Raw genomic sequence first — 12,650 nt, forward strand, 5'->3', positions numbered from 1 at the left:
TTCTACTAGACTACTCTCTAGAACTAACCAGGCTACTGCTGCTTCTCTCATTCTACTAGACTACTCTCTAGAACTAACCAGGCTACTGCTGTTTCTCACCTTCTACTAGACTACTCTCTAGAACTAACCAGGCTACTGCTGTTTCTCTCATTCTACTAGACTACTCTCTAGAACTAACCAGGCTACTAGACTACTCTCTAGAACTAACCAGGCTACTGCTGTTTCTCTCCTTCTACTAGACTACTCTCTAGAACTAACCCTTCTACTAGACTACTCTCTAGAACTAACCAGGCTACTGCTGTTTCTCTCCTTCTACTAGACTACTCTCTAGAACTAACCAGGCTACTGCTGTTTCTCTCATTCTACTAGACTACTCTCTAGAACTAACCAGGCTACTGCTGTTTCTCTCATTCTACTAGACTACTCTCTTCAAACTAACCAGGCTACTGCTGTTTCTCTCATTCTACTAGACTACTCTCTAGAACTAACCAGGCTACTGCTGCTTCTCTCCTTCTACTAGACTACTCTCTAGAACTAACCAGGCTACTGCTGTTTCTCTCATTCTACTAGACTACTCACTAGAACTAACCAGGCTACTGCTGTTTCTCTCATTCTACTAGGCTACTCTCTAGAACTAACCAGGCTACTGCTGTTTCTCTCCTTCTACTAGACTACTCTCTAGAACTAACCAGACTACTGCTGTTTCTCTCGTTCTACTAGACTACTCTCTAGAACTAACCAGACTACTGCTGCTTCTCTCATTCTACTAGACTACTCTCTAGAACTAACCAGGCTACTGCTGCTTCTCTCATTCTACTAGACTACTCTCTAGAACTAACCAGGCTACTGCTGCTTCTCTCATTCTACTAGACTACTCTCTAGAACTAACCAGACTACTGCTGTTTCTCTCATTCTACTAGACTACTCACTTCAAACTAACCAGGCTCCTGCTGTTTCTCTCGTTCTACTAGACTACTCTCTTCGAAAATTAGGCCAATTAAACCTCCTGTGCTACCAGACCAAGTTTAAGTGTTAACCTGCCAATCTGCTCCAATATTCCAGCCGAGTTGGATAGAGAAACTATTAATTCAAATGCAGACCAACCGTGGGAGATAGAACTGAATAGTTAGGCTACATTAACAAAGAGAATAGAGAATACAGAGAAATAATATAGGCATTTTCCTATAGACAAGACATCCATCCATTAATAAAAGCCACCGAATACTCTCAACGCACCAGTGTTTCACTTCACCTGCTGAAATCCTAAAAGATGAACGTAAACAAGTTCTCCAGAGTTTGGCAGGCGAGGACACGCAGGCCAGGACACGCAGGCCAGGACAGGCAGGACAGGACACGCAGGCCAGGACACGCAGGCCAGGACACGCAGGCCAGGACACGCAGGCCAGGACACGCAGTTCAGGACACGCAGGCCAGGACAGGCAGGCCAGGACACGCAGGCCAGGACACGCAGGCCAGGACACGCAGGCCAGGACACGCAGGCCAGGACAGGCAGGCCAGGACACGCAGGCCAGGACACGCAGGCCAGGACACGCAGCGCTCCTAAGAAGATGGTAAGTCAGGAGCGGTGGCATCTCTCAACTCTCTGTTGTGGTATTTTTTATTCAGTCAACTGTAACAGTGGCTTACTGCTTATTAACCTCAACGCTCTGTGTGTTTGTAACAGAGCCAGCGCAGCCAGCCCCCTACAGCACTGAGAAAGCAACGCGCCAAACAGCGCCAGAACCACAGCAGCCCACTGAGGCCAGCAGAACCACAGCAGAACCACAACAGAACCACAGCAGCCCACTGAGGCCAGCAGAACCACAACAGAACCACAGCAGAACCACAGCAGCCCACTGAGGCCAGCAGAACCACAACAGAACCACAGCAGCCCACTGAGACCAGCAGAACCACAACAGAACCACAGCAGCCCACTGAGGCCAGCAGAACCACAACAGAACCACAGCAGCCCACTGAGACCAGCAGAACCACAGCAGAACCACAGCAGCCCACTGAGGCCAGCAGAACCACAGCAGAACCACAGCAGCCCACTGAGGCTAGCAGACCCACAGCAGAACCACAGCAGAACCACAGCAGCCCACTGAGGCCAGCAGAACCACAGCAGAACCACAGCAGCCCACTGAGGCCAGCAGCAGAACCACAGCAGCCCACTGAGGCCAGCAGAACCACAGCAGAACCACAACAGAACCACAGCAGCCCACTGAGGCCAGCAGAACCACAACAGAACCACAGCAGAACCACAGCAGCCCACTGAGGCCAGCAGAACCACAACAGAACCACAGCAGCCCACTGAGACCAGCAGAACCACAGCAGCCCACTGAGGCCAGCAGAACCACAGCAGAACCCCAGCAGCCCACTGAGGCCAGCAGAACCACAGCAGAACCACAGCAGCCCACTGAGGCCAGCAGAACCATAGCAGCCCACTGAGGCTAGCAGACCCACAGCAGAACCACAGCAGAACCACAGCAGCCCACTGAGGCCAGCAGAACCACAGCAGAACCACAGCAGCCCACTGAGGCCAGCAGAACCACAGCAGAACCACAGCAGCCCACTGAGGCCAGCAGCAGAACCCCAGCAGCTCACTGAGGCCAGCAGAACCACAGCAGAACCCCAGCAGCCCACTGAGGCCAGCAGAACCACAGCAGAACCACAGCAGCCCACTGAGGCCAGCAGAACCACAGCAGAACCACAGCAGCCCACTGAGGCCAGCAGAACCACAGCAGAACCACAGCCACCCCCCACCCCCTTCAGCCAATTAAGTGATGTGTGTCTATCTCTCCTGAAAATACAATGTTTCCTCGACCAATCACAACAGTGATATCATTCTGGTTATGGGCACTTCCTGTGAGGAGGCATATGAGAGGAGCAGACGCCACGCCCATACAAAACCTGCTGGTTTAGAGAACACACTGACCCCCACCCCCAGAGATCCACACACACTGCCCCTGCCTGGGCCCCCCACCCCCAGAGATCCACACACACTGCCCCTGCCTGGGCCCCCCACCCCCAGAGATCCACACACACTGCCCCTGCCTGGGACCCCCACCCCCAGAGATCCACACACACTGCCCCTGCCTGGGCTCCCCACCCCCAGAGATCCACACACACTGCCCCTGCCTGGGACCCCCACCCCCAGAGATCCACACACACTGCCCCTGCCTGGGCCCCCCACCCCCAGAGATCCACACACACTGCCCCTGCCTGGGACCCCCACCCCCAGAGATCCACACACACTGCCCCTGCCTGGGACCCCCACCCCCAGAGATCCACACACACTGCCCCTGCCTGGGCCCCCCACCCCCAGAGATCCACACACACTGCCCCTGCCTGGGACCCCCACCACCGTCACTCCACGTAAAGTAGGCCTGCCCTGAGACGACCTGGAACGCTGGACACACTGGCCAGGACCCCCAGCCTCACTGGCGTGACGCCATGTAGGCCTGTCCTGACCCACCCAGAGACCATGACACCACGTAGGCCTGTCCTGACCCACCCAGAGACCATGACACCACGTAGGCCTGTCCTGACCCACCCAGAGACCATGACACCACGTAGACCCGTCCTAGAGACCATGACACCACGTAGGCCTGTCCTAGAGACCATGACACCACGTAGGCCTGTCCTGACCCACCCAGAGACCATGACACCACGTAGACCCGTCCCAGAGACCATGACACCACGTAGACCCGTCCCAGAGACCATGACACCACGTAGGCCTTTCCTAGAGACCATGACACCACGTAGGCCTGTCCTGAGCTCACCCAGAGACCATGACACCACGTAGGCCTGTCCTAGAGACCATGACACCACGTAGGCCTGTCCTAGAGACCATGACACCACGTAGACCCGTCCTAGAGACCATGACACCACGTAGGCCTGTCCTAGAGACCATGACACCACGTAGACCTGTCCTGAGCCACCCAGAGACCATGACACCACGTAGGCCTGTCCTGACACACCCAGAGACCATGACACCACGTAGGCCTGTCCTGACCCACCCAGAGACCATGACACCACGTAGACCTGTCCTAGAGACCATGACACCACGTAGGCCTGTCCTAGAGACCATGACACCACGTAGACCCGTCCTAGAGACCATGACATCACGTAGGCCTGTCCTGACCCACCCAGAGACCATGACACCACGTAGACCTGTCCTGACCCACCCAGAGACCATGACACCACGTAGACCCGTCCTAGAGACCATGACACCACGTAGGCCTGTCCTGACCCACCCAGAGACCATGACACCACGTAGACCCGTCCTAGAGACCATGACGCCACGTAGACCCGTCCTAGAGACCATGACACCACGTAGGCCTGTCCTAGAGACCATGACACCACGTAGGCCTGTCCTAGAGACCATGACACCACGTAGGCCTGTCCTGACCCACCCAGAGACCATGACACCACGTAGACCTGTCCTAGAGACCATGACACCACGTAGGCCTGTCCTAGAGACCATGACGCCACGTAGACCCGTCCTAGAGACCATGACACCACGTAGGCCTGTCCTAGAGACCATGACACCACGTAGGCCTGTCCTAGAGACCATGACACCACGTAGGCCTGTCCTGACCCACCCAGAGACCCGGACACACTGCCCTCCACACTTCACCCTGACATCCCCATTCCTCATGGTAGACAGCCAGGGTCGTCCAGACCGGTACAGGTGCCTTGTTTTCAAAGCTTCGCTTTACCGGGACTGGGAGATGGAAAGGAACTGGGATGGGTCACGGGGAAAGCATGGCTTGCCACAGACCCTGAGAGAATATGTGCCAGCAGTATCCAGACATTAGACGCAAAGCAGACATGAAGAGGCTGAGAGATAGAATTAATGAGCAGTTGCGCTCACCTCAGATCCCGAAGACCTGCCGCACGCAAGAGGAACTAGGTCTACTGTCGGTTTAGGCTAATTCACCAGTATTACTGCTACAGTGTATTTGGATGGAAAATTACACAAAATAAATGTCTTGATTTTTCAAACAGTAGTCTGTTGTTATGTCTTCTTGCCTCCACGACTGTGAGTAACAACAATTTGCTATGAAAAGGAATTTGCCAGTTATGCGAATTGTAGGTTATAATAACATTTGTGTAGTGAAGAAAAAAACAGAGGACCAAGTATGCAAGTCAAGTTTTTTGTCACATAGTTGTAATATAGTAGATATAATAGATATATAACCCAATATGAGGCTCAACCCTGACTACTCCCATTATGTTCTGAATTACTTTCATTGTTAAAAAATAGGGCCTATATTTCTCTGATGGCATTGATTTTTACTTTTGAAATATTATATATTTATTTCGATAAGCAAAATATGCATTGAAACAAATAGGCTACATTATGTATTTTGGAATTACATTGGTCTCAAACATTGCAGGGTTATTTTCACAACCATGAGTTTAGGAATAGCTACAGTATAAAGATATAGTTTTCCTATAGATAGATAGGATAAAGATATAGTTTTCCTATAGATAGGACATCAACTATTTTATGAAGTGCACAGCTACAGACCTTGAGGAATAGACTTCTGTACCGTTATTGTTACTTTGTTATAATGAAAGTAATGCAATAATAATAATAATAATACAAATAACATAAAATAATATGTCTTAACTTAATGATTTAATAGAATTGTAAAGTTACCCTCAAAAGTAGGACGGGGTTGAACATGCAAGCCTCATGTTACAAGTCTGCTGCACTAGTGATTGCACCACTTAATTGAATTAATTGAATCAATGTATCATGAGTTGGTAAATATGGGTTGAAATGAAATAGGCCTAGTCCTCACTGGTTTAGTGCTATTTATTGATTGTATATGTCGTTACTCTGACTGCATCGTTGAAAATTGGGGTTGAAAATGTGGGATTTTTGTTTTTCAGGGTTTGAATCTAAATAATGAATGAAGCCCATTCAGTTGGTAAAATGATAGCCTCTCAAATAACCAATTTTATCGGCTACTGTCTCTGCTGTAGCTAATCCAAAACAGCAGTTTTTAATTCAGACCGGTCAAACTGAGAAACGTAGCCTATATTAGGCTATAAGCAACGTCAACCAGCTTGTCAGAGAAGCCTGGTAGCCTACTACCCTGTAGCAGGGCTCTACTGCCCCTTGTGGTTGCGGGTTGTAATATTATTTCCCCGCCGCTGTCGTTGTCGTTGCTGCTCTCCCCACGGGGTACGGCGAAGTATTGGAGTTGGGATGACTGCAGCTATTCTGAAGTATTGAGTTGGGATGACTGTAGCTATACTGAAGTATTGAGTTGGGATGACTGTAGCTATACTGAAGTATTGAGTTGGGATGACTGCAGCTATACTGAAGTATTGAGTTGGGATGACTGTAGCTATACTGAAGTATTGAGTTGGGATGACTGTAGCTATACTGAAGTATTGAGTTGGGATGACTGTAGCTATACTGAAGTATTGAGTTGGGATGACTGTAGCTATACTGATGACACCCAGCTCTACATTTCTGGGACAGCCTTTGACTACAGTTCAGTTGACCGTTTGATAGAATGCATTGCTGACATAAATGTGTGGGTGTCACAGAACGTCCTCCAGTTAAACCACCATGAAGGATTGATGAGTGTTGAAAAGGGTGAGAAGGGACTAAAGGGACTAAAGGGACTAAAGGCACTAAAGGGACTAAAGGCACTAAAGGGACTAAAGGGACTAAAGGTACTAAAGGGACTAAAGGGACTAAAAGGACTATCGGTGCACTTAATAACTTCGCTTTGGGGCCCATACAAAGTTTTAAAATTGTATCACCTAAGAAACATTGCCAAGGTGAAACCTTTTCTCTCCCAGACCGATACTGAAAGACTAATAATATATTTATTACAAGCAGGTTGGATTATTTTAACGCTCTCCTTTCTGCCCCCCCCTTCCCCAAAAGTGATTAACTCCAGCACTCAAAATGCACGTGTTCTTAAGAAGACCAGAAGGAGGGTTCACATCATACCAGTTTTGAAATCACTACACTGACTACCTGTCTGTTTTAGAATAGATTTTAATATGATTTTATTAGTCTATAAATCAATAAACAATCAAGCACCTAAATACATGTATACATGCTTTTCAGGTCCTCTGGCACTGAGCTTGTAATGGTTCCTAGAGCCAGGACTAAGAGGTCTGGGGAGGTCCTAGAGTCAGGACTAAGAGGCATGGGGAGGTCCTAGAGCCAGGACTAAGAGGGAGGTCCTAGAGTCAGGACTAAGAGGCCTGGGGAGGTCCTAGAGTCAGGACTAAGAGGTCCTAGAGCGAAGGACTAAGAGGTCCTAGAGCCAGGACTAAGAGGTCTGGGGAGGTCCTAGAGTCAGGACTAAGAGGTCCTAGAGCCAGGACTAAGAGGTCTGGGGAGGTCCTAGAGTCAGGACTAAGAGGTCTGGGGAGGTCCTAGAGCCAGGACTAAGAGGTCCTAGAGCCAGGACTAAGAGGTCTGGGGAGGTCCTAGAGCCAGGACTAAGAGGTCCTAGAGTCAGGACTAAGAGGCCTGGGGAGGGTTAGGGTCAGGGTTAGGGTTAGCCAGGGTTAGGGTTAGGGTTAGGGTTAGCCAGCCTCTGGAACACCCTGCCAGAGGACCTGAGAATGTCTGAGACTTCACTTTTAAGTGGGATCAATATTCTCTTTCCAATATTGCTTCTACTGTACCTCATAGCTTTACTTTAACATCTTACTGTTACACAGCTTTACTTTAATATCTTACTGTTACACAGCTTCACTTTAATATCTTACTGTTACACAGCTTTACTTTAACATCTTACCGTTAATATCTTAAACTGTTCTTCTATTCTCTTTTTTTTCATTTTTTTTTCTTTGTTTCCATTAAATCTGTTTGACTTATGTTTTTCACTATGTGCTATATTGATTTGGTTCTATAGAAATAAAATGACATTGACATTGTCAAAAGAACCCAATACTAAAAACATGCAGAAGAACAGATCGCTAACGCTGTTCGTCCCTGACGAAGACTGACAGGAGCTTGGTTGGTCCCTGGGTGTGACAGGAGCTTGGTTGGTCCCTGGGTGTGACAGGAGCTTGGCTGGTCCCTGGGTGTGACAGGAGCTTGGTTGGTCCCTGGGTGTGGCCCCTGGGTGTGGTCCCTGGGTGTGACAGGAGCTTGGTTGGTCCCTGGGTGTGACAGGAGCTTGGTTGGTCCCTGGGTGTGACAGGAGCTTGGTTGGTCCCTGGGTGTGACAGGAGCTTGGTTGGTCCCTGGGTGTGACAGGAGCTTGGTTGGTCCCTGGGTGTGACCCCTGGGTGTGGTCCCTGGGTGTGGTCCCTGGGTGTGGTCCCTGGGTGTGGTCCCTGGGTGTGACAGGAGCTTGGTTGGTCCCTGGGTGTGGCCCCTGGGTGTGGTCCCTGGGTGTGACAGGAGCTTGGTTGGTCCCTGGGTGTGGCCCCTGGGTGTGGTCCCTGGGTGTGACAGGAGCTTGGTTGGTCCCTGGGTGTGGCCCCTGCACGCTGCCTACTGTCTGCTCCCAGCAGCCCTTGGGGGAAGGACGACAGGATGGGTTAAGAGCAGCTTCTCATCGGCGACCCTGATGCATGTGTGTTTCCTGTGTTGGCCATGCCACGTGTTGAGTTAAGTGTTTGTGTCACATGCCGCATGGCGAATAAAGAATACTTCATCCTCATTTAATATTGTGGAATGTTTAATCACGTGTGTGTGTGCGTGTTTCTGTGTGTGAATGTGTGCGTGCATGTGTGTGTGTGTGAATGTGTGAATGTGTGCGTGCGTGTGTGTGTGTGTATGTTTTTGCACAGGGCTCGATTAGGTCCTAGTAAACATGTCATCAGCGATTGGTCTCATCATTAATGCTTGTCAGTGTTTATGTCTGTGTGTACTTGTATATGTGTGTGTGTGCCTGTCTGTGTCTGCGTGCCTATGTGTGTATGCCTGAGTGAGTGTGTGTGTGAGTGGCCTTCTTGTATAGTGTACAGTATGACTACAATTGAATGTGTGTGTCTTCCTCAGTTTCCCTGTGTGTGTGTGTGTGTGTGTGTGTGTGTGTGTGTGTGTGTGTGTGTGTGTGTGTGTGTGTGTGTGTGTGTGTGAGTGTGTGTGTGTGTCTGTGTGTGAGTGAGTGTGTGTGTGTGTGCGTGCTTGCATGTCTGAGTCTAACCAACCGGGCCCCTCGGCCAATAAACATAAAGGCACGATGGCCAGATGCTCTGCTCTCAGGAAAACCCTGTCAAACACATGCTACAGTACAGCTCTACAACAACACCATCCACTTCCTGTGGTAATATTCACGCCCATATGTACCCACTTGACTTCAGCCTCGTCTTCCAGACTAAACACACAAGAAAGGGACCAAACGGACTTGGCGCTGGTGTCTAGCTGCCTTCCAGACATTATGCAAATTCAATTATCACTTTTTTACTGCCAGGCAGTAAAGTAGCGATCATAAACGTACATAATCCAAACCAATGAGGGAATTTCACGGTGGCATGACTGTCGCCTGGACTGCCGTGTGTCTCGTGTGCCGGCGGTTGTGGTGCTTTATGGGTTTTTTAGCGCATGAACATTCAAACTTGATTGGTGCTCGAACTGTAATTACTCATGAATATGCAAATGAACCCTCGGTCTCTCTCATGCTTTCTCCCGCTTGAATTATTCATGGCCCAGACAACATACAGAGGTGTGTGTGTGTGTGCGTGTGTGTGTGTGTGTGGCTCTTCATGTTGCCCCTCCAGTCCTGCCGTGTCACCGCTCTTTAATTTGTTCTAATCCTTGATAATGGGTCATTCTTAATTATAGGACCCCAGGTTTTTAATTGGCCACACGGTGAAGCACACATTACACCCAGTGAGCTGTGACAGGCAGACAGGAGCCATGGGCAGACAGGAGCCATGGGCAGACAGGAGCCATGGGCAGACAGGAGCCATGGGCAGACCGGGGACCAGGTCCAAGTGCTCAGTCCAGGTCTTGGTCTTGGTCAGGTCCAAGTGCTCAGTCCAGGTCCTGGTCAGGTCTTGGTCAGGTCCAAGTGCTCAGTCCAGGTCCTGGTCAGGTCTTGGTCAGGTCCAAGTGCTCAGTCCAGGTCCTGGTCAGGTCTTGGTCAGGTCCAAGTGCTCAGTCCAGGTCCTGGTCAGGTCTTGGTCAGGTCCGAGTGCTCAGTCCAGGTCCTGGTCAGGTCTTGGTCAGGTCCAAGTGCTCAGTCCAGGTCCTGGTCAGGTCTTGGTCAGGTCCGAGTGCTCAGTCCAGGTCCTGGTCAGGTCCAGGTCTTGGTCAGGTCCAAGTGCTCAGTCCAGGTCCTGGTCAGGTCTTGGTCAGGTCCGAGTGCTCAGTCCAGGTCCTGGTCAGGTCCAGGTCTTGGTCAGGTCCAAGTGCTCAGTCCAGGTCTTGGTCAGGTCTTGGTCTTGGTCAGGTCCAAGTGCTCAGTCCAGGTCTTGGTCAGGTCTTGGTCTTGGTCAGGTCCAAGTGCTCAGTCCAGGTCTTGGTCAGGGACCGGACTGAAGAGCATCTGTTCTTCTGCGTGTTTTTCTATTATTGGGTTCTTTGGGAGGAAACCCTTGTGAACACGGGGAGAACACAGAACCCCACACAGAAAGGCCCGGAGAGCTTGTAGCTGTGAGGTGACAGTACCAGGTACTGCACCACCGTGCTGCACGAGAGTGATTTAGGGGTTCAGTGTCTTGATCAAGTACACTTCAGCACACGGCCGGGAGCTGGGATCAAACCGAGGACCTTGTGATAGATAAATAGACCGATAGATAGATAGATAGATAGATAGATAGATAGATAGATAACAATTTATTAAATTCTCTGTTCCTCCCCACCCACAGACCAACCTGCTGCCATGACGACTGAGGAGGAGGAGGGTCCTGCCGGGGTGGCTATCTCCGAGGCCGTCGCCGTCGCTGCGGAGGAGGAGGAGGAGGAGGAGGAGGAGGAGGAGGCGGCGGCCCGCGTCCCCTCCCCCTCTGTCTTCCATTCCTCCCCTGAGGACGAAGAGGAGGAGGAGGAGGAGGAGTGCCTGGAGGTGGCGTTCCCGGGGGAGGAGGCGGAGTGCGACGGTGACGACGAAGATGATGATGACGATGACAGCAGTGACACCAGCGTGTTGGTGGTGCCCTACCCAGAGCTCATGCCCGTGGTGTTCTTCTGCCTGAAGCAGACGACCTTCCCCAGGAGCTGGTGCATAGGCATGGTCTCCAACCCATATCCTTTACCCCGGTGACCTCTGACCCCTAACCCTAACCCTAACCCTAACCCTAACCCTAACCCTAACCCTAACCCTAACCCTAACCCTAACCCTGAAGCAGACCACCTTCCCCAGGAGCTGGTGCATAGGCATGGTCTCCAACCCATATCCTTTACCCCGCTGACCTCTGACCCCTAACCCTAACCCTAACCCTAACCCTAACCCTAACCCTAACCCTAACCCTAACCCTAACCCTGAAGCAGACCACCTTCCCCAGTAGCTGGTGCATAGGCATGGTCTCCAACCCATATCCTTTACCCCGGTGACCTTTGACCCCCTCGCCCACCCCTCCACCGGCCCCCCTAGGGAAGAACACCCGAGCTGGTCCTGTGTGTGGGGATGAAGTACACCTGAGCTGGGTTCTGTGTGTGTGTGTGGGGATGAAGGCCCTGTGTGTGGGGATGAAGGCCCTGTGTGTGGGGATGAAGGCCCTGTGTGTGTGGGGGGGGATGATGTACACCTAGCTGGCCCTGTGTGAGGGGATGAATCATGGATGATGTACACCTAGCTGGCCCTGTGTGAGGGGATGAATCATGGATGATGTACACCTAGCTGGTCCTGTGTGTGGGGATGAATCATGGATGATGTACACCTAGCTGGCCCTGTGTGTGGGGATGAATCATGGATGATGTACACCTAGCTGGCCCTGTGTGTGGGGATGAATCATGGATGATGTACACCTAGCTGGCCCTGTGTGTGGGGATGAATCATGGATGAAGTACACCTAGCTGGCCCTGTGTGTGGGGATGAATCATGGATGATGTACACCTAGCTGGCCCTGTGTGTGGGGATGAATCATGGATGATGTACACCTAGCTGGCCCTGTGTGTGGGGATGAATCATGGATGATGTACACCTAGCTGGCCCTGTGTGTGGGGATGAATCATGGATGATGTACACCTAGCTGGCCCTGTGTGTGGGGATGAATCATGGATGATGTTCACCTAGCTGGCCCTGTGTGTGGGGATGAATCATGGATGATGTACACCTAGCTGGCCCTGTGTGTGGGGGGATGAATCATGGATGATGTTCACCTAGCTGGCCCTGTGTGTGGGGATGAATCATGGATGATGTTCACCTAGCTGGCCCTGTGTGTGGGGATGAATCATGGATGATGTACACCTAGCTGGCCCTGTGTGTGGGGGGATGAATCATGGATGATGTTCACCTAGCTGGCCCTGTGTGTGGGGATGAATCATGGATGATGTTCACCTAGCCTGTCCTGTGTGGGGGGATGAATCATGGATGATGTTCACCTAGCTGGCCCTGTGTGTGGGGATGAATCATGGATGATGTTCACCTAGCCTGTCCTGTGTGTGGGGATGAATCATGGATGATGTACACCTAGCCTGTCCTGTGTGTGGGGATGAATCATGGATGAATCACACCTAGCTGGCCCTGTGTGTGGGGATGAATCAT

The 12,650-nt window shown here is 51.1% G+C and overlaps 1 pseudogene across 1 annotated transcript in view; it reads left to right on the plus strand.

Annotated features, from left to right (window-relative positions):
- The first annotated feature begins 11,051 nt into the window (after positions 1–11,051).
- Positions 11,052–12,650, plus strand: part of LOC311329427 (voltage-dependent T-type calcium channel subunit alpha-1I-like) — a 160,352-nt pseudogene continuing 158,753 nt past the window's right edge. The window contains exon 1 of the transcript in view: positions 11,052–11,203. The product of the transcript in view is annotated as a voltage-dependent T-type calcium channel subunit alpha-1I-like (transcript). The remainder of the gene's footprint in view (positions 11,204–12,650) is intronic.

This window comes from Borostomias antarcticus (assembly GCF_949987555.1).
Source record: "Borostomias antarcticus genome assembly, contig: scaffold_108, whole genome shotgun sequence".
NCBI classification, from domain to species: Eukaryota; Metazoa; Chordata; class Actinopteri; order Stomiiformes; family Stomiidae; genus Borostomias; species Borostomias antarcticus.